The 19,986-nt window shown below is 46.0% G+C and overlaps 1 protein-coding gene across 1 annotated transcript in view; it reads right to left on the bottom strand.

The window, feature by feature from the left end:
* Nucleotides 1-19,986, bottom strand: part of LOC137522707 (immunoglobulin lambda-1 light chain-like) — a 418,930-nt gene that overhangs the window by 327,106 nt on the left and 71,838 nt on the right. The gene's annotated exons all lie outside the window — the stretch shown is intronic.

The following is a 19,986-nucleotide window of genomic DNA, read 5'->3' as shown; positions in this document are numbered from 1 at the left end:
GGCCCAAAACCGTGAGTAGTCTGGAAACCAAATGTCTCAAAATGACTGTTCAGGGGTATAAGCATCTGCAAATTTTGATGACAGGTGGTCTATGAGGGGCCGAATTTTGTGGAACCGGTCATAAGCAGGGTGGACTTTTAGATGACCGGTTGTATTGGGCCTGATCTGATGGATAGGAGTGCTAGGGGGGTGACAGGAGGTGATTGATGGGTGTCTCAGGGGGTGATTAGAGGGGAAAATAGATGCACTCAATGCACTGGGGAGGTGATCGGAAGGGGGTCTGAGGGGGATATGAGGGTTTGGCCGAGTGATCAGGAGCCCACACGGGGCAAATTAGGGCCTGATCTGATGGGTAGGTGTGCTAGGGGGTGACAGGAGGTGATTGATGGGTGTCTCAAGGTGTGATTAGTGGGGGGAATAGATGCAAGTAATGCAATGGCGAGGTGATCAGGGCTGGGGTCTGAGGGTGTGGGCGGGTGATTGGGTGCCCTAGGGGCAGATGGGGGTCTAATCTGATGGGTAGCAGTGACAGGGGGTGATTGATGGGTAATTAGTGGGTGTTTAGAGGAGAGAACAGATGCAATGCACTTGGGAGGTTATCTGACTGCGGGTCTGCAGGCGATCGGATGGTGTGGGTGGGTGATCAGATTGCCCGCAAGGGGCAGGTTAGGGACTGATTGATGGGTGGCAGTGACAGGGGGTGATTGATGGGTGGCAGTGACAGGGGCTGATTGATGGGTGGCAGTGACAGGGGGTGACAGGGGGTGATTGATGGGTGATAGGTGATTGGCAGGTGATTGACAGGTGATCAGTGGGTTATTACAGGGAAGAACAGATGTAATTAACGCACTGGTGAATTGATAAGGGGGGGTCAGAGGGCAATCTGAGCGTGTTGGCGGGTGATTGGGTGCCCGCAAGGGGCAGATTAGGGTCTGATCTGATAGGTAAAAGTGACAGGTGGTGATAGGGGGTGATTGATGGGTAATTAGTGGGTGTTTAGAGGAGAGAATAGATGTAAACAATGGATTTGGGAGGTGATCTGATGTCGGATCTGCGGGCGATCTATTGGTGTGGGTGGGTGATCAGATTGCCCGCAAGGGGCAGGTTAGGGGCTGATTGATGGGTGGCAGTGACAGGAGGTGACAGGGGGTGATTGATGGGTGATAGGTGATTGGCAGGTGATTGACAGGTGATCAGTGGGTTATTACAGGGAAGAACAGATGTAATTAATGCACTGGCGAATTGATAAGGGGGGGTCAGAGGGCAATCTGAGCGTGTGGGCGGGTGATTGGGTGCCCGCAAGGGGCAGATTAGGGTCTGATCTGATAGGTAACAGTGACAGGTGGTGATAGGGGGTGATTGATGGGTAATTAGTGGGTGTTTAGAGGAGAGAATAGATGTAAACAATGGATTTGGGAGGTGATCTGATGTCGGATCTGCGGGCGATCTATTGGTGTGGGTGGGTGATCAGATTGCCCGCAAGGGGCTGGTTAGGGGCTGATTGATGGGTGGCAGTGACAGGGGGTGATTGATGGGTGATAGGTGATTGGCAGGTGATTGACAGGTGATCAGTGGGTTATTACAGGGAAGAACAGATGTAATTAATGCACTGGCGAATTGATAAGGGGGGGTCAGAGGGCAATCTGAGCGTGTTGGCGGGTGATTGGGTGCCCGCAAGGGGCAGATTAGGGTCTGATCTGATAGGTAAAAGTGACAGGTGGTGATAGGGGGTGATTGATGGGTAATTAGTGGGTGTTTAGAGGAGAGAATAGATGTAAACAATGGATTTGGGAGGTGATCTGATGTCGGATCTGCGGGCGATCTATTGGTGTGGGTGGGTGATCAGATTGCCCGCAAGGGGCAGGTTAGGGGCTGATTGTTGGGTGGCAGTGACAGGGGGTGATTGATGGGTGATTGATGGATGATTGATGGGTGATTGACAGGTGATTGACAGGTTATCAGGGGGGATAGATGCATACAGTACACAGGGGGGGGGGGGTCTGGGGGGGGGTCCTGGGGAGAATCTGAGGGATGGGGGGGTGATCAGGAGAGGGCAGGGGGCGGGGGGGGGATAAAAAAAAAATAGCGTTGACAGATAGTGACAGGGAGTGATTGATGGGTTATTAGGGGGGTGATTGGGTGCAAACAGGGGTCTGGGGGGTGGGCAGGGGGGGGTCTGAGGGGTGCTGTGGGCGATCTGGGGCGGGGGGGGCAGATCAGTGTGTTTGGGTGCAGACTAGGGTGGCTGCAGCCTGCCCTGGTGGTCCCTCGGACACTGGGACCACCAGGGCAGGAGGCAGCCTGTATAATACACTTTGCATACATTACAAAGTGTATTATACACTTTGTAGCGGCGATCGCGGGGTTAACATCCCGCTGGCGCTTCCGTATGGCCGGCGGGATGTTACGGCGGGTGGGCGGAGCCAGTTGCCGGGGGAAGCGCGCGTCATCAATGACGCGATCGCTCCCCCGGCGTAGCAAAAGGACGCACCGCCTTAAGGCGTATTGCGGTCCTTAGGGGATCCACTTTGCCGCCGCCCATGGGCTGTGGGCGGTCGGCAAGTGGTTAACATGTATAAATACATCAGAGGGCAATATAATACCTTGGCGGATGAGCTTTTTGTCCCTAGGCCTTCTCAAAGGACTAGAGGACATGATCTGCACATGGAGGAAAAACGTTGTAGCCATTTATTTAGGAAAGGGTTCTTTACAGTAAGAGTGATTAAGATGTGGAATGCATTGCCACAGGAAGTCGTTATGGCAAACTCTATACCTGCATTTAAAGGGGGCTTAGATGCTTTCCTTGCGTTGAAAGACATCCATGGCTACAATTACTAGGTAATGCCTAATAATGATGTTGATCCAGGGATTTTATATGATTGCCATCTGGAGTCGAGAAGGAATTTTTTTCCCTTTTGGGGCTAATTGGACCATGCCTTGTAAGGGTTTTGTCGCCTTCCTCTGGATCAACATGAATATGTGAGGGAGCAGGCTGGTGTTGTACTTTGTTCTCTAGTTGAACTCGATGAACGTATGTCTTTTTTCAACCAAAATAACTATGTAATTATGTAATCTACAAAATATATTATGCATCCACTCAGGGCTGGAAATGTCTGCCCCCCATAATGAACAAACCTACTGCGCCTACCCCCTTTACTCCCTTCTGCACCCACGCCCATATTACAATCCACAACAGATCTCAGCCATCAGTCTCAAGGTGTCCACCCATTGGCCGGCAAGCTGTAACACCACGTGGCAACGTGTAGACCAGCTCAAACGTTGCCATAGCGATGTAGACGCCGGGGCAGAGATGTGGATGTATGGAGACATGCATAGCGCATAAATAGCTCAGAGGAGTCACGCCGTAACAGCAGCCACCGGGTCTTATCCACAAACACAGCAAGTTACTGAAATCCAGATTAGGGATGAGATCTAACCATAATGGATTGGGAGGAGAATACCCAAATTGTAATTTCAATGCTACTAATGATGATATGAAAAAGAAAAAATATTTTATTAAAGAAAATCTTTTATTAAAGAAAAATCATAAAAGGGGTAATAAATCGTATTCACGATTCATGCCCCGTGGTTCCAAAGTATCAAGCATGCATATCCAGTGTGCCTCGCGGCACAGCAGTAGCCTGTGTCTGTCGCCCCCCCCCCCCGTTTTAAAGGAGGCACGCTGTCAATAATTTGACAGCGTAACTGACTGACAGAATGATTAAATTGGGCGAAGTGACAGGCCACTGGTTGCTCCACCAGGTGTTCACGGATAGCATGCTTATGAGCAGATAATCTCATCTTATATTTTAGAGTAGTCTCCCCCACATATATAAGGCCACACGGGCACTTCAATATGTATATCACATATTGGGAATCACAATTATAGATACCCCTAATCTCAAACTTGGTACCTGATCTAGGGTGAGTAAAATAATTACTCCTGATAACCGAGTTGCAGTGCACACAATTAAGGCACAGGTACATGCCTCTCCTAGAGCCCAGTGGCGTATCTAGGCAAGACAGCGCCCATGGCAAATACTAAAACTGCGCCCCCCCCCCCCCCCCACACACACACACACACACACACCTACAATCAACAGCATCCTGTCTAACCTTTTTGGACAGGGTAACCCCATCATGCATTCAGAACACACACGCACACAAATACCAGAATGTAAGTCACTATGAAATAAATGAGGCTATCCTTCTGATCCTCTGCATACTTGACTGTTTTCATACGCGTTTTCTGCACAGAAGAACTGAAAACTCATGTTAATCAAGGGGCTAGTTCACACTTAATGTGTTTTTCTTGCACAGAAAAAAAAACTGACATTCTGCATGATAATTCTGCTTATTTTGTCAGTTTTCTGTATCAATTACATTAAAAACTGTTGTGAAAAAAAGCACACATTTTTCTGCATAGAAACACACTTGGGGCTTGATTCACAAAGCGGTGCTAACTGTTAGCACGCCTGTGAAAACCCCCTTAGCACGTCTAAACAAGCTTTTCGCGCATAAAACTTTACGCGCGCAAAACTTTATGCGCGTAAAACTTTATGCGCGTACTGCATTAAAGCTAAGTCCCATTAAAGCCTATGGGACTTAGCGCGCGTAAAAACTTTGCGCGCGTAAAACTTTACGCGCGCAAAGTTAGCGCACGATCTGATTGAGAAATCCGGTGCTAACCTACTTAGCACCCTGGTTAGCGCGTCTAAAGACTTTAGACGTGCTAAGTAGGTTAGCACCGCTTTGTGAATCAAGCCCTTGGTGTGCAGAAAATGTGCGCAGAAAAAGCTGAGTTGAAAACTGAAAAACAAGTGTGATCCCTGCCTTAGCCATAGACCCTGAACAAGCATGCAGATCAAATGTCTATAACACATCTGACAAGATTAGCTGCATGCATGTTTCAGGTGTGTGATTTAGACCCTAGTGACCAGAAGGATCAGCAGGATTTCCATGCAACCAGTATTGTTTAAAAGGAAATAAATATGGCAGCCACCACTCTCATATGAATGAAAGCAATGAAACATTTGCAGTGACAATTATAACATAATAAAAGGCTGACAACATATTAAATATCAGTAGATAGGTACTGAGCTAGAAATATAATGCATTTTAACAACTGAGGTACACTGTACAAGAGAGAGGTTGTTAAATCTGGCCACAGAGATGCCAGCAGCGTAATGATTAAAGTGCAGAGAGTGTCATAAATAAAAGTAAGTAAACAGCACATTGAGATAAGGCTGAGGAATGTGTGAATGACAGAGCTAAATGGATGTGAGATCTTGTAACCTCCAGACCAGGAGCATCTGCTGCTATCTTGGGGGACTGAGACATGGTAGGGAGTGAGGGAAAACTTTGAAGCTCACCTCTCAATAGCTTGTAATGTAGACAGAGCCGGATTAAGGCTAAATGGGGCCCTAAGCAAAGTAACTGATTTGGGCCCCCCATCATGTTGTAATAGAATCAGAAGATGCAGCTGCACAGCAATATGCCGCACACACCGGGGCAGCCGAGCTACTGGTTGCTATGGGCAACCGCCCGCTTTCCTCTGTGAGTGCACGATGCACGGAATAGCAGCGGCAAAATGCAGAGAGAGAGATGAATGGCTGGGACATTTGCACTCAGGGCTGGGGCACCCCTGTGAAGAGGGTGCCAGATATCACAGCAGCAGCACTTTCCCCCTGCATCTCCAGCCTGGCAATAGCAGAAAGCTCTGGACACTGCCAAACCGGAAGCCGTTCCCCAGACAGAATTATATAACCACCCCCACCACCGAACAACCGATTTCCTCCCAAACTAGACAGCCACCATGCAGCCTCCATCCCAGTGAATACGATAGTCCAGCAGACAAGGCAGCCGCAGCGGGGGAGAATGACAGCACCAGATGACTCACATTCACTTATTGCGATCCAAGCAATAGAGGTCCCATCATGCGGAGCCCATATGTCTCCTCTAGAGTGCTGCCGCTCTGTTACTACTACTATTACTACTTCCTAAGTTCAGAGAGAGCGGCTGCACTGTAGAAGAGACAGATGGGTTTCAGATGACGGGATCTCTATCGCTTGGATCATGGATAGGTGAGTGAGCGTTTGCCATCTGCTGCTATCATTCTTGCTGCAGCTGTGGTTCTCTGTGGGAAGGGAGGGAGTAGTGGGCAGTGGCAGAGCGCACAGTAGCAGGAGGGGGACCTAGGAGGAGAACCTGGCTCTGAAGACAATGAGCAGCGCACGGCATCATTTGACAAGACAAGACAAATAACATTTATATCGCGCTTTTCTCCTGGCGGACTCAAACCGCCAGAGCTGCAGCCACTAGGACGGGCCCTATAGGCAGTAGCAGTGTTAGAGAGACTTGCCTAAGGTCTCCTACTGAATAGGTAAGGAAAGGCTTAATGAACAGGCAGAGCCGAGATTCGAACCCTGGTCTCCTGTGTCAGAGGCAGAGTCCTTAAAGGGACTCTGAGCAGTGCCTGTGGGTATGCCTTTAAGCATACCCACAACTAATGAATTGCATCCTCACACCTACCAGCATGATGTTTGTAATTATATCCACCTGGGTTCCTTATATTTCATTGCATTGTGCTGAATCGAGCTGCCGACTTTGGAGAAAAGTTGTCCTGTGTAATACAATGTAACTATGGAGATATGCATATCATTTTGAAGCTCTCTCTCTCCTCTTTCCAATGATAAACTGCCACCCTACGCCTTTTAGTTTTCGCTATTTTCGCGATTGAAATTGCAGTGGCCGCGATTTTGATCGCGAAAATAGCGAAAACTAAAAGGCATAGGGCGGCGGTTTATATATCATTGGAAAGAGGAGAAAGAGAGCTTTAAAATTATATGCATCTTTCCATAGTTACTGCACTGCTCAGAGTCCCATTAACCATTATACCATCCAGCCACCGCTGACAGGATGGCGAGGGCTGGTTTATGTGCTGATGGGGCCCCTTTGACTCTGAATGGGGGGCCCCAAGAGACTGCTTTTGTTGCCTGGTCGGTAATCCGGCCCTGAATGTAGATATAAGACAAAGGCTGAGACGGGCAGGCTGCTGGATGATTGTTATTCCCTTAGACTCAGGAATGCGGTCAGCAACACTGCGCCCCCCTGATGATTGAAGAGGGAGGTCGCCTGGGGCACGTGTCATGCCTGCATCCCTCCAGATACGCGTCTGCTAGAGCCCCATATATTTTAACAGGAGATTTCATTTCAGCATGTACAAGTTTGTCCCTGAGTGTAGGGGCCCTTTTGTATGAAAGTAGAGGCGGATTCTGAAACTCAGGGACAGTGGGGAGCGACTGCGAAAGAGCACCCCAATGTTTCTTGATAATTCTCCCGACTTTATCACTAATTATAGAGTATTGTGTTACAAAGGGGATGCGATCCACACTCGCCCTCCTACGTCCCGGAGTAACAACATGCGCCATTTTGCGTGCATCTGCAACCAAGTCAGCAGGGTAGTGTCTCTGCAAAAACGTATGAGTAATCTCATCAAATCGCATTTCACGTGTAGTACAATCACCCACTATTCTGCCCACCCTCCTGAACTGGGATCTAGGGATCATATGACGCAGGTGAGTTTCCCTCCTCTCTATTTCCTTCTATACTTCTGTTTAAAGTTCCCCATCAGGTCTTCCCTTGTGTGGAGACAGGGGGTTGGTCAATTCTGCTTTGATAGCCTACAATTGGTGGATTTAAAATCTTGGTGTGTTATATAAACTGTTGTTGAAAACTGCATTTTTGAGACTGTCATAGCTTGATAAAGGAGCATAACATCTGCTCCGAAACGTCGATGTTATGTATGACAGTGTGATACAAGTCTGAAGAGCTTGTGTGAATGACTGGTTGCTAGGGAAAAAACACATTAGCAAGCTAGTCTGTAGGCAGATAGGACATATCTTGTATCTTTTAGTAGTGATGAACCATTCTCCATAGAAAACCATTGGCAGAGCAGCAAAAGGTTATTGCAAGTTATGAAAACATGCTGTTTGCGCTGCGATCACGCAGTGATCACGAGGGATGAATCATACTTCCACGTTGTGGATAGGCTGACGGCCGACTACACCCTATCAAAACCAGTACTGAGCATGCGTGGCACGTGATATGGTTATATAACATTGTGTTGCAATAAGCGCGTAACCCTGAATTAACTGTTTCAGGAATGGCACGACTTAACTAGAACTAGTCCTGTTCATGAAAATATTGACTATAAGTCATCCAACCGTAGTAAAGTTCATGCCTGAGCATCCCCAGGATGCAATAGGGAAAATGGGTGGAGCTATGAGTATAAGACAGAGAGACTTCCCTTGCTCCCATGGGACTCTCCACTACTGACGAGTTGTGTGATGTTGTGTATGCGCTGCCTCCTGACGATCGCTGGTCCCCCGATACGAAGTGATGATGCAATAACCGGTAATGTATTGATTCTTTACTCTATTACTTATTCATGATTCACTGCTATACCTGTAAATAATGTAAATCATTGAATAAATATCCTAATACAGTGTGAAGTTGTAAGCTATGTATTTACCCGGCCTATACGCTGGTGTGAGTCGAGTGTGAGGCCTTAGCAACGCCAAAAACATAGCAATACATAAATTGGCGACGAGGATGACCTTTGACCTTTGAAATATATTACCTATGATTCTGTGGGTCTCTGGGTGTAATTTAGTAAAATTTGGCATTTTGCCAGTTAGTGGGGCAATTAATCTAAATCTTTGTAAAATTGCCCCTGTATGGTATATTGACTTGATACTTGATATATATATATACATATATATATATATATATATATATATATATATATATATATATATATATATATATATATATATATATATATGCCCCTCAACTTCTAGACACCAATGGTCAAACTTCCCACAGATAAATTTTGCTTAGTTCAAAAGATATCTAGACTTGAAACTAAGTGGGAGGAGCTATCGACTTCAAACTTTGCCCACACCTGTAATCTGTCCTAAGATATATATATATATATATATATATATATATATATATATATATATATATATCTTAGGACAGATTACAGGTGTGGGCAAAGTTTGAAGTCGATAGCTCCTCCCACTTAGTTTCAAGTCTAGATATCTTTTGAACTAAGCAAAATTTATCTGTGGGAAGTTTGATCTGTCCTAAGATATATATATATATTTTAGGACAGATTACAGGTGTGGGCAAAGTTTGAAGTCGATAGCTCCTCCCACTTAGTTTCAAGTCAAGATATCTTTTGAACTAAGCAAAATTTATCTGTGGGAAGTTTGACCATTGGTGTCTAGAAGTTGAGGGGCACCTCTGGTCAAAGCCACGCCCAGTTGGCAGTGTGCCAAAAGTAAGGCAATATGTTTAAGAAAAAGGCCAAATCCCTAAAAGAACCTGCGGAGATCCCCGGCTGGACCGAGTCTCCGTATAATATTATAGCAGTGGAATTAGCTAGCCATGGGTTGGCAGAATCATGGGATAAGCAGTTGAAAGAATCAGAACCGGTTGATTTAGTTCAAGTACTTGAGAAACTCCCTGCCAAGGTAGGTGATGCAGTTACCCCAGCTAGAAGGAGCTGGGTGTTGGCCTCTGTATATCGTGGTGTGCACAAGCGATTGCAGGAGGCGTTCCAGGATCAAGAAAAGGCGGAACAGGCTCAACGTGAGGTTGAGGGACGCTGCCTGATGCTGGAATATAGTGGTTCCCTGTTAAAGCGGGTGATGTTGTTGCTCTCTCCAGATGTAGATAAGACTCTAGGGGGGGTTCCCTGTTGAAGCGGGTGATGTTGTTGCTCTCTCCAGATGTAGATAAGACTCTAGGGGGGGTTCCCCGTTGAAGCGGGTGATGTTGTTGCTCTCTCTAGATGTAGATAAGACTCTAGGGGGGGTTCCCCGTTGAAGCGGGTGATGTTGTTGCTCTCTCTAGATGTAGATAAGACTCTAGGGGGGGTTCCCTGTTGAAGCGGGTGATGTTGTTGCTCTCTCTAGATGTAGATAAGACTCTAGAGGGGGGCCCTGTTAAGGCGGGGCATGATGTCGCTCTCGGGCGGCATAGTGGGATGTTGTTGACAGCTTATAGAAAGCTTCAACAAAGATTGTGTAAGTTGAAAGAATCAGAATTCCTCAATGTTGTTACTTTACTTGAGGGTATTCCTGTTGGAAAAAGGGTAGTCCTGTTAGAAAAAGGAACTAGAGTAGGATGACAGAGTGATAGTTGCACAAGTGTCATCACAGGCAGCTGCAGATAAATACCAACATGTAACAGAATCTGCAGCTGGTAAAATAAATGTACTGGAGGAAGTAGCTGGGGAAGAGGCTCCTGTCAGGGGCAAATCCAGGATTTTCAAGGGGGGGGGTTCCTGATAGGTCTCTTTTGGCAAGCCGCACACTACCGCGCATGCGTTTGCCCACAAAATCCACATGATGCACAGCATTTCTCCACAAAATACACACAATGCGCAGTGTTTCCCTACAAAATACACATGATGCAGTAGCGTTTCGCCAAAATATATATAATGTGGCAGTGATTAAGTAGCCAGATAACCCCCCTTTATTATGGATAACGAAATTACCCCACCCCTCTTTAGTATAGGTGACCAGATGACCCTCATTTATCACACAGGTAGCCAGATGAGGCCCCCCCCAGTTAGGATAAGTAACCATATGATCCCCATTTATAGTATATAGCCAGATAACTCCCCGTTCAGTACATTCCCCCTTGTATTTCGCCAGATCCCCCTTGTATATATGGCCAGTGTATATAGTCAGATCCCCTGTATATATAGCCAGAGATCCCCCCCCCCCTGTATATACCCATATACCCACTGTATGCAGCCAGATGCCTCCCCCTGCATATAGCCAGTGTATATAGCCAGATCCCCCTGCATATAGCCAGTGTATATAGCCAGTTCCCCCTGCATACAGCCAGTGTATATATATAATCGTAATGTGGGCAGCAGCCATCAGAAAATAATCGTAATGTGGGCAGCAGCCAGCAGTCATCAGAAAATCGCAATGTGTGGGCAGCAGTGACCAGAAAATCGTAATGTGGGCAGCAGACACCTGAAAATCGCAATGTGGGCAGCAGACACCTGAAAATCGCAATGTGGGCAGCAGTCATCAGAAAATCGCAATGTGGGCAGCAGTGACCAGAAAATCGTAATGTGGGCAGCAGACACCTGAAAATCGCAATGTGGGCAGCAGACACCTGAAAATCGCAATGTGGGCAGCAGTCACCTGAAAATCGTAATGTGGGCAGCAGACACCTGAAAATCGCAATGTGGGCAGCAGTGACCAGAAAATCGTAATGTGGGCAGCAGTGACCAGAAAATCGTAATGTGGGCAGCAGTCACATGAAAATCGTAATGTGGGCAGCAGACACCTGAAAATCGCAATGTGGGCAGCAGTGACCAGAAAATCGTAATGTGGGCAGCAGTCACATGAAAATCGTAATGTGGGCAGCAGACACCTGAAAATCGTAATGTGGGCAGCAGACACCTGAAAATCGCAATGTGGGCAGCAGACACCTGAAAATCATAATGTGGGCAGCAGACAACTAAAAATCGCAATGTGGGCAGCAGTGACCAGAAAATCGTAATGTGGGCAGCAGACACCTGAAAATCGCAATGTGGGCAGTAGACACCTGAAAATCATAATGTGGGCAGCAGACAACTAAAAATCGCAATGTGGGCAGCAGTGACCAGAAAATCGTAATGTGGGCAGCCAGTGGCGGCTCCAGGAAATTTTTTTAGGGGGTGCTATGCAGGTGCTGGACCAATTTGCGGGGGAGCTGACGACCTGCGGCGCGCTGGGTGTGGCTACAACCTGCGGCGCGCGAAGTGCGCCGCGGCGAAAAAATGGGCGTGGTCACGACCGGATGAGGGCGGGGCTAACTGTAATTTAAAGTGAACCCAGGGTGAGAGTGATATGGTGGCTGCCATATTTATTTCCTTTTAAACAATACTAGTTGCCTGGCAGCCCTGCTGATCTATTTGGCTGTAGTAGTGAACTGAATTACACCAGAAACAAGCCATGCAGCTAATCTTGTCAGTTCTGACAATATTGTCAGAAACCCCTGACCTGCTGCATGCTTGTTCAGGGTCTATGGTTGAAAGAATAAGAGGCAGAGGACCAGCACGGCAGCCAGGCAACTGGTATTGCTTAAAGGGAGATAAATATGGCAGCCTCAATATTATTCTCACCTCGGGTTCCCTTTAAAAGTGCAACGCAAAGACAGAGGGCCCAAGTTTTGGTGACCCTTTTCCCAGAAAATTCACATAATTGTGCAGGTTTTCTCAAGAAAATACACGTAATGTGAGCAGATTTTAACAAAAAACACGTCCAATGACCCCAATATGCACAATCGTTATCAGATATGGCTCCAATGTGCACAATCGGTAGCAGATATGACCCCAATATGCACAATCGGTAGCAGATATGACCCCAATATGCACAATCGGTAGCAGATATGGTCCCAATATGCACAATCGGTAGCAGATATGGTCCCAATATGCACAATCGGTGGCAGATATGGTCCCAATATGCACAATCGGTGGCAGATATGGTCCCAATATGCACAATCGGTGGCAGATATGGTCCCAATATGCACAATCGGTGGCAGATATGGTCCCAATATGCACAATCGGTGGCAGATATGGTCCCAATATGCACAATCGGTGGCAGATATGGTCCCAATATGCACAATCGGTGGCAGATATGGTCCCAATATGCACAATCGGTGGCAGATATGGTCCCAATATGCACAATCGGTGGCAGATATGGTCCCAATATGCACAATCGGTGGCAGATATGGTCCCAATATGCACAATCGGTGGCAGATATGGTCCCAATATGCACAATCGGTGGCAGATATGGTCCCAATATGCACAATCGGTGGCAGATATGGTCCCAATATGCACAATCGGTGGCAGATATGGTCCCAATATGCACAATCGGTGGCAGATATGGTCCCAATATGCACAATCGGTGGCAGATATGGTCCCAATATGCACAATCGGTGGCAGATATGGTCCCAATATGCACAATCGGTGGCAGATATGGTCCCAATATGCACAATCGGTGGCAGATATGGTCCCAATATGCACAATCGGTGGCAGATATGGTCCCAATATGCACAATCGGTGGCAGATATGGTCCCAATATGCACAATCGGTGGCAGATATGGTCCCAATATGCACAATCGGTGGCAGATATGGTCCCAATATGCACAATCGGTGGCAGATATGGTCCCAATATGCACAATCGGTGGCAGATATGGTCCCAATATGCACAATCGGTGGCAGATATGGTCCCAATATGCACAATCGGTGGCAGATATGGTCCCAATATGCACAATCGGTGGCAGATATGGTCCCAATATGCACAATCGGTGGCAGATATGGTCCCAATATGCACAATCGGTGGCAGATATGGTCCCAATATGCACAATCGGTGGCAGATATGGTCCCAATATGCACAATCGGTGGCAGATATGGTCCCAATATGCACAATCGGTGGCAGATATGGTCCCAATATGCACAATCGGTGGCAGATATGGTCCCAATATGCACAATCGGTGGCAGATATGGTCCCAATATGCACAATCGGTGGCAGATATGGTCCCAATATGCACAATCGGTAGCAGATATGACCCCAATATGCACAATCGGTAGCAGATATGACCCCAATATGCACAATCCGTAGCAGATATGACCCCAATATGCACAATCCGTAGCAGATATGACCCCAATATGCACAATCGGTAGCAGAAATGACCCCAATATGCACAATCGGTAGCAGAAATGACCCCAATATGCACAATCGGTAGCAGAAATGACCCCAATATGCACAATCGGTAGCAGAAATGACCCCAATATGCACAATCGGTAGCAGAAATGACCCCAAAATGCACAATCGGTAGCAGAAATGACCCCAATATGCACAATCGGTAGCAGAAATGACCCCAATATGCACAATCGGTAGCAGAAATGACCCCAATATGCACAATCGGTAGCAGAAATGACCCCAATATGCACAATCCGTAGCAGATATGACCCCAATATGCACAATCCGTAGCAGATATGACCCCAATATGCACAATCCGTAGCAGATATGACCCCAATATGCACAATCCGTAGCAGATATGACCCCAATATGCACAATCCGTAGCAGAAATGACCCCAATATGCACAATCGGTAGCAGAAATGACCCCAATATGCACAATCCGTAGCAGATATGACCCCAATATGCACAATCCGTAGCAGATATGACCCCAATATGCACAATCCGTAGCAGATATGACCCCAATATGCACAATCCGTAGCAGAAATGACCCCAATATGCACAATCCGTAGCAGAAATGACCCCAATATGCACAATCAGCATCACCTGAAAAAGAAAAGAAAAACCCATTTACTCCCCTACAGCCAGAAGACCTTCTTTCCCGACCTCCTGTCCCGAGTCCCGACCTCATTGTGGCGCGCAGTGCCCGCGCGCCCACGATCCTCTTCCTTCCCGACGTCACGACGAGACTTCCTGCCTGCATGCAGAGAGCAGGGCTACGGGAAAATGGCCGCCCGAAGCCATGCACTGCAGACTCGAAGTCTGCAGAACAGGGCTCCGGGCGGCCATCTTACCGTAGCCCTGCCTGCTGCTCCGTGCTGCCGCTGTGTGAACTGACTTGGCGTCTTTTAGACGCCTGAAGTCAGTTCACTCCAGGGGGTGCTTTGGGGGGGCTTGGACAATTCTAGGGGGTGCTCGAGCACCCCCTTGCACCCCCCTGGCGCCGCCCCTGTGGGCAGCAGTCACATGAAAATCGTAATGTGGGCAGCAGACACCTGAAAATCGTAATGTGGGCAGCAGACACCTGAAAATCGTAATGTGGGCAGCAGACACCTGAAAATCGCAATGTGGGCAGCAGACACCTGAAAATCATAATGTGGGCAGCAGACAACTAAAAATCGCAATGTGGGCAACAGTGACCAGAAAATCGTAATGTGGGCAGCAGACACCTGAAAATCGTAATGTGGGCAGCAGACACCTGAAAATCGTAATGTGGGCAGCAGACACCTGAAAATCGTAATGTGGGCAGCAGAAACTAGAAAAAAAATGCACCTGTGAAAAAAAAACAAATCACTTACCTGACAGAAGTCTTCTCCTCTCCTGGCATCTGGCACCAGCTCCCCGATGATCCTCCTGCAGCACATCTCCCGGCAAGATGGCTCCCGAGGGCTACGGCAAGATGGCTCCCGAAGCCCTGTACTGGAGACACAGTCTCCAGAGCAGGGCTTCGGCAGCCATCTTGCCGTAGCCCTGATCTGCCTCCGGGAGACTGCGGGGCTGCGGGGAAGAAGCAGCATATCTGGCTGGGGGGTCCCTCAATAGGGAGGGTGACAGCGCTCCCCCCCCACACGGCTAGCGGGCCCCGGGCCCCCCTACTGCGCACACACATGAGCAAGCGGCAGCTGCACTATTACATTCAGTGGCTGCCGCTGCTCAGATTCCGGAGGCACTTCCGGTCTAGGTGCAAGGGGGTGGTTCCAGACACCCGGAACAACCCCTTCCGTGCGCCAGTGCCTGTGATGACACATTTTGGATTGTTATCAGTGGAGCAGGGAGCTTCTGTAAATAAAAGGAAGCCAAACTCTGCCACTGATCATTGCACAAGAAATATAAGAAATCGTGTATTCATGTGTCTGGTTTTGATTAACTGAATGCATAGGGGAATGTTTAAAAAAAATACATTTGTGCACGGGCGGTGAGTGCTCCTAGGGAATGTGTGCGAGCCAGTGAGTGTTTGAGATGCTGCTCTCCTCAGCTGGGGGTGCTTGGCAAGCATTATTTTTCATTCAGGGGTACATGCTGTAAAAAATATTGACCTTTAACTCTTACTTCATGGGATATGCGTCTTGTTTGATAAGATAAATGGTTAAAGAGGTGAGAAATAGTAAAGCAACTTTCTTTCTGGTAAATAGTAAAGCAACTTTCCCCTGGTTTCTAGCTATAATTGTGCAGGAGTGAAATTGTTTACCTGTTGAGCTAAGAAAGCTAGATTAGATGAGACTGTGTGAAAGAAATAGAATGGTGAAGTCTATTATGGCAATGTAGCATGAAAATATTGCGTAATTAGACTGAAAAAACTTTTTTATATAATATGCCTGTGTCTCTGCGTCTATTCAGAGTTTTGTTTTGTTTTTTTTAGCACTGCACATGTGCAGGGAGGGGCGCAGAAACACTGGGGAAAAGTTGAGGGAGGATAGGGCCAGAGGCGGCCGGCGTGTGCGCAACGTATGAGGGCACGCGCATGGCGGGTGCATGTGCACAGCGGGCACATGCATGCGCAGCGAAAGGCCTAGCTTGTTTTTTTTAAACGGGCTAAGGTCATTAGTTACTAAATGAGATTTGTTTGTCTTGCAGAGAAATGCCTGGTTTCTCTAGGGTTGAATGTTGTACTGATTAGCTGAATGGCGTGAAGTGGCAGAATGTGTTGATGATGAAGTGTGAATTGAGTTGTTTCTAATGAATTGTATGAAGTTTGCTTTGAGACCTTACTGATATAGAGTGTATTATATGTTCAAGAATACCTCTGTTAAAGATGCTAGAATGTATGCATATTCTAGTTTAAAATAATACAAACAAACTGTGAAGATAACAGATTTTTGTTTATACTAGAAACTAGCTGGTGGGGTGGTTAAAGTAGAAACGATTTCTTATTGAAAAATGCATAAGGATGCGGTAGCTCCATATAGGGGAAAACCTGTATCAGCTGGGTTGGATTTGCATGCTTTAGAAGTTGTTATCATTAACCCCTCACAGGTTACAACCATTCCCACAGGTATAGGATGTAAAATACCTGACTAACATTATGGGCAAATAGCTACCCAATCCAGTTTTGCTCAGAAAGGAGCTATAGGGATAGGAGGAGTAATTGACTCCGACTATCAAGAATAAATTAAAGTGATCATGATTAACCTGGGAAATAGTGAGTTAATTATTGGAAAAGGAGAGAGGATGGATTAAAGTTTTTAGGGGAGGACACTGTGTATACACAGGCCAAAGAGTTGTATAGCCCAGGTTCTCCTGAGGGCCCTTTTACACTTAATGCGCTGGTATGCATTAGTACGCATACAATTTTGTTGTTGTTTGTTTTTGTTTTTTCTTGTTTTTTTCTTGTTTTTTCCCCAATGGCAATGCATTGTGAAAAGACTTCAATTTTTTTTTTCAGTGTATGGTGTGAAAGAGGCCATAGGGGGACACGGACGCTGGACTGTACATCAGTTGTTATTTTGATTACAGTTAACAGCAGCTGATTAAGTGTAAAGGGACCCTAATTCCTTTATTTGTAGAGAGGGAAGCCCATCAGTAAAGAGTGATGAATATTTTGGTTCTACTAATACAGTAAATGTTGGAGCTAAAATGTGGGCCAGAATCCCCAAGGACCGCCTCCTCCAGCAGATGTGATTGCAGTAGGCAAGGACCGAACTCTGCTGGTAATGAGGCCAGAACAGGAAAAGTGGGAATATATCCCACAGGAAAAATGTTATTTGCAAGAATAAGTCACACTTGTTTGGGTTTTTTGCAGATTGATCTCCATGTCTATGGCATTGTCCTTGGAATCCTTGGTATCGTGTGGTTGGAAAGCTGTGGCATTAATGCATGGACTTCAGGTATTCGAGTAACATAATACAGGGGATCCACGGTGACTTTCGTGTGGGGAAATAAAACCAAGGGTTGTTTACAGAGAAACTTTACCTGTAATGCTAGGCAAGCATGTGACGTTCTCAATGTTACTTTCAATGGAACATGTCTCGGTGGGGCCTACTTTGATATTTGTGGATATGATGGATGCTAAAGTGGACCCTGGGCATATAAAGAGACTACCTTCCACTTGTGCAAAGGTGGGGCAACATGTCTAAAAGACTGTGATTCATGCACGTTTCCAGCTGCCATAAACTGTGCTAAACCACACCAAATACGGAGAGAGTGGTATGACACTTTGTTAGGAGGATATGGGACATTGACTGGAACTCTTAATAGTTTTGATATTGAAACATTAGCAAATAGATTGCATAACGCTGGAAGTAAAATAAATGATGTCTTAACTTTACAAGCTAAATGGATGTCAACTATATGGGCGCCATTTAAAATTACAAGCTAAAGTAGATGATGATTTGCTTGACTTAATTAACGCAAGTGCCTCTGTTATGTATGAAACAGATGTTGATATAACTAGAATTGTAAACTGGACTATCTGTTCCATGCAAACCTTACAACAGCAACAACAGAAAGGGTTATTTCAAACTAAGTTGTTGACTGGAAATGAGGAGGTTTGGAGGACCGTGTTCAGTTCCATGATAAGAACTGATCACTGGATAGATATCAAAGCACCTAAAGTGATGTGCAATGATACATTTTGCATGGGACAATTAACACTTTACAATGTTACTAAAAGTAGTATAATGTGTAAGTATGTTATTTTGCCATTATTGATTGGGCCGGAAGGTGATCAGCACTTCTGGGTACCTACATTTTATGGACAGGTTATTGATGACAGCAACAGAACACATGATTTGACTTTTTGTGATAATACTTTAAACAGTAAAATATGTAAGTTACAGCCTACTGTATATGAACCTTGTTTGTTACAGAACACTGTAAACAAATGTGAGTGGACCATAATGCCTATAACATACCGCTGGATGGTGGAAATAACACCTCCAGTGGTATGTGTAGTGACAGATCGTCAGGTGGTCCCTAAAATGAGGGTGCCTTTTGCAGGATGCATACACAATATTACTGTGCTCCAATGGGAAAATGAGACCTTCGTGTTAACTCTTGATTTACAGTTAAATACGAAGGTCTCCTGGAAGAGTCGGGATTTGGAAGTTCCCAATTGGGATCTAAACCTGACTAAACTAAAGCGGATTGTTGAAAAATCTAACGAAGTGAAAAGTGCTATTAAAAAATGTGAATAGAAGTATAATTGTACACCAGCTCAGTACTACTGTGATTGCAAACAAAATTGTTAAAGTGGGCTCTGCCATAGCAGATGCTACCTCTCACCATTGGTGGGATGTATTTATGGGTTATTCGCCATCAGCAGAAACAATGATGAAGTGGATGGTTCATCCTCTTTTGATTGTAATGATTGTTATAGTTATCCTATCCATATGGAACTGTTATGTGGCATATGGGATCTGTTGTAAGAAGAAAAAAGTTGTCATGGTTTCTTATGTTAATGGTCATCACTAAGGACCGAATGTGATACAAGTCTGAAGAGCTTGTGTGAATGACTGGCTGTTAGGAGAAAAACACATTAGCAAGCTAGTCTGTAGGCAGATAGGACATATCTTGTATCTTTTAGTGAAGAACCATTCTCCATAGAAAACCATGGACAGACCAAGAGGTTACTACAAGTTATGAAAACATGCTGTTTGCGCTGCGATCACGCAGTGATCACGAGGGATGAATCATATTTCCAAGTTGTGGATAGGCTGATGGTCGACTACACCCTCTGCAAACCAGTACTGAGCATGCGTGGCACGTGATATGGTTATATAACATTGTGTTGCAATAAGCGCGTAACCCTGAATTAACTGTTTCAGGAATGGCACGACTTAACTAGAACTAGTCCTGTTCATGAAAATATTGACTATAAGTCATCCAACCGTAGTGAAGCTCATGCCTGAGCATCCCCAAGATGCAATAGGGAAATGGGTGGAGCTATGAGTATAAGAAAGAGAGATTTCCCTTGCTCTGATGGGACTCTCCACTACTGACGAGTTGTGTGATGTTGTGTATGCGCTGCCTCCTGACGATCGCTGGTCCTCCGATACGGAGTGATGATGCAATATCCGGTAATGTATTGATTCTTTACTCTATTACTTATCCATGATTCACTGCTATACCTGTAAATAATGTAAATAATTGAATAAATATCCTAATACAGTGTGAAGTTGTAAGCTATGTATTTACCCGGTCTATAGGCTGGTG

Source organism: Hyperolius riggenbachi, chromosome 1 (genome assembly GCF_040937935.1).
Source record: "Hyperolius riggenbachi isolate aHypRig1 chromosome 1, aHypRig1.pri, whole genome shotgun sequence".
Taxonomy (NCBI): domain Eukaryota; kingdom Metazoa; phylum Chordata; class Amphibia; order Anura; family Hyperoliidae; genus Hyperolius; species Hyperolius riggenbachi.
This window is presented reverse-complemented; position numbering and strand designations above follow the sequence as displayed.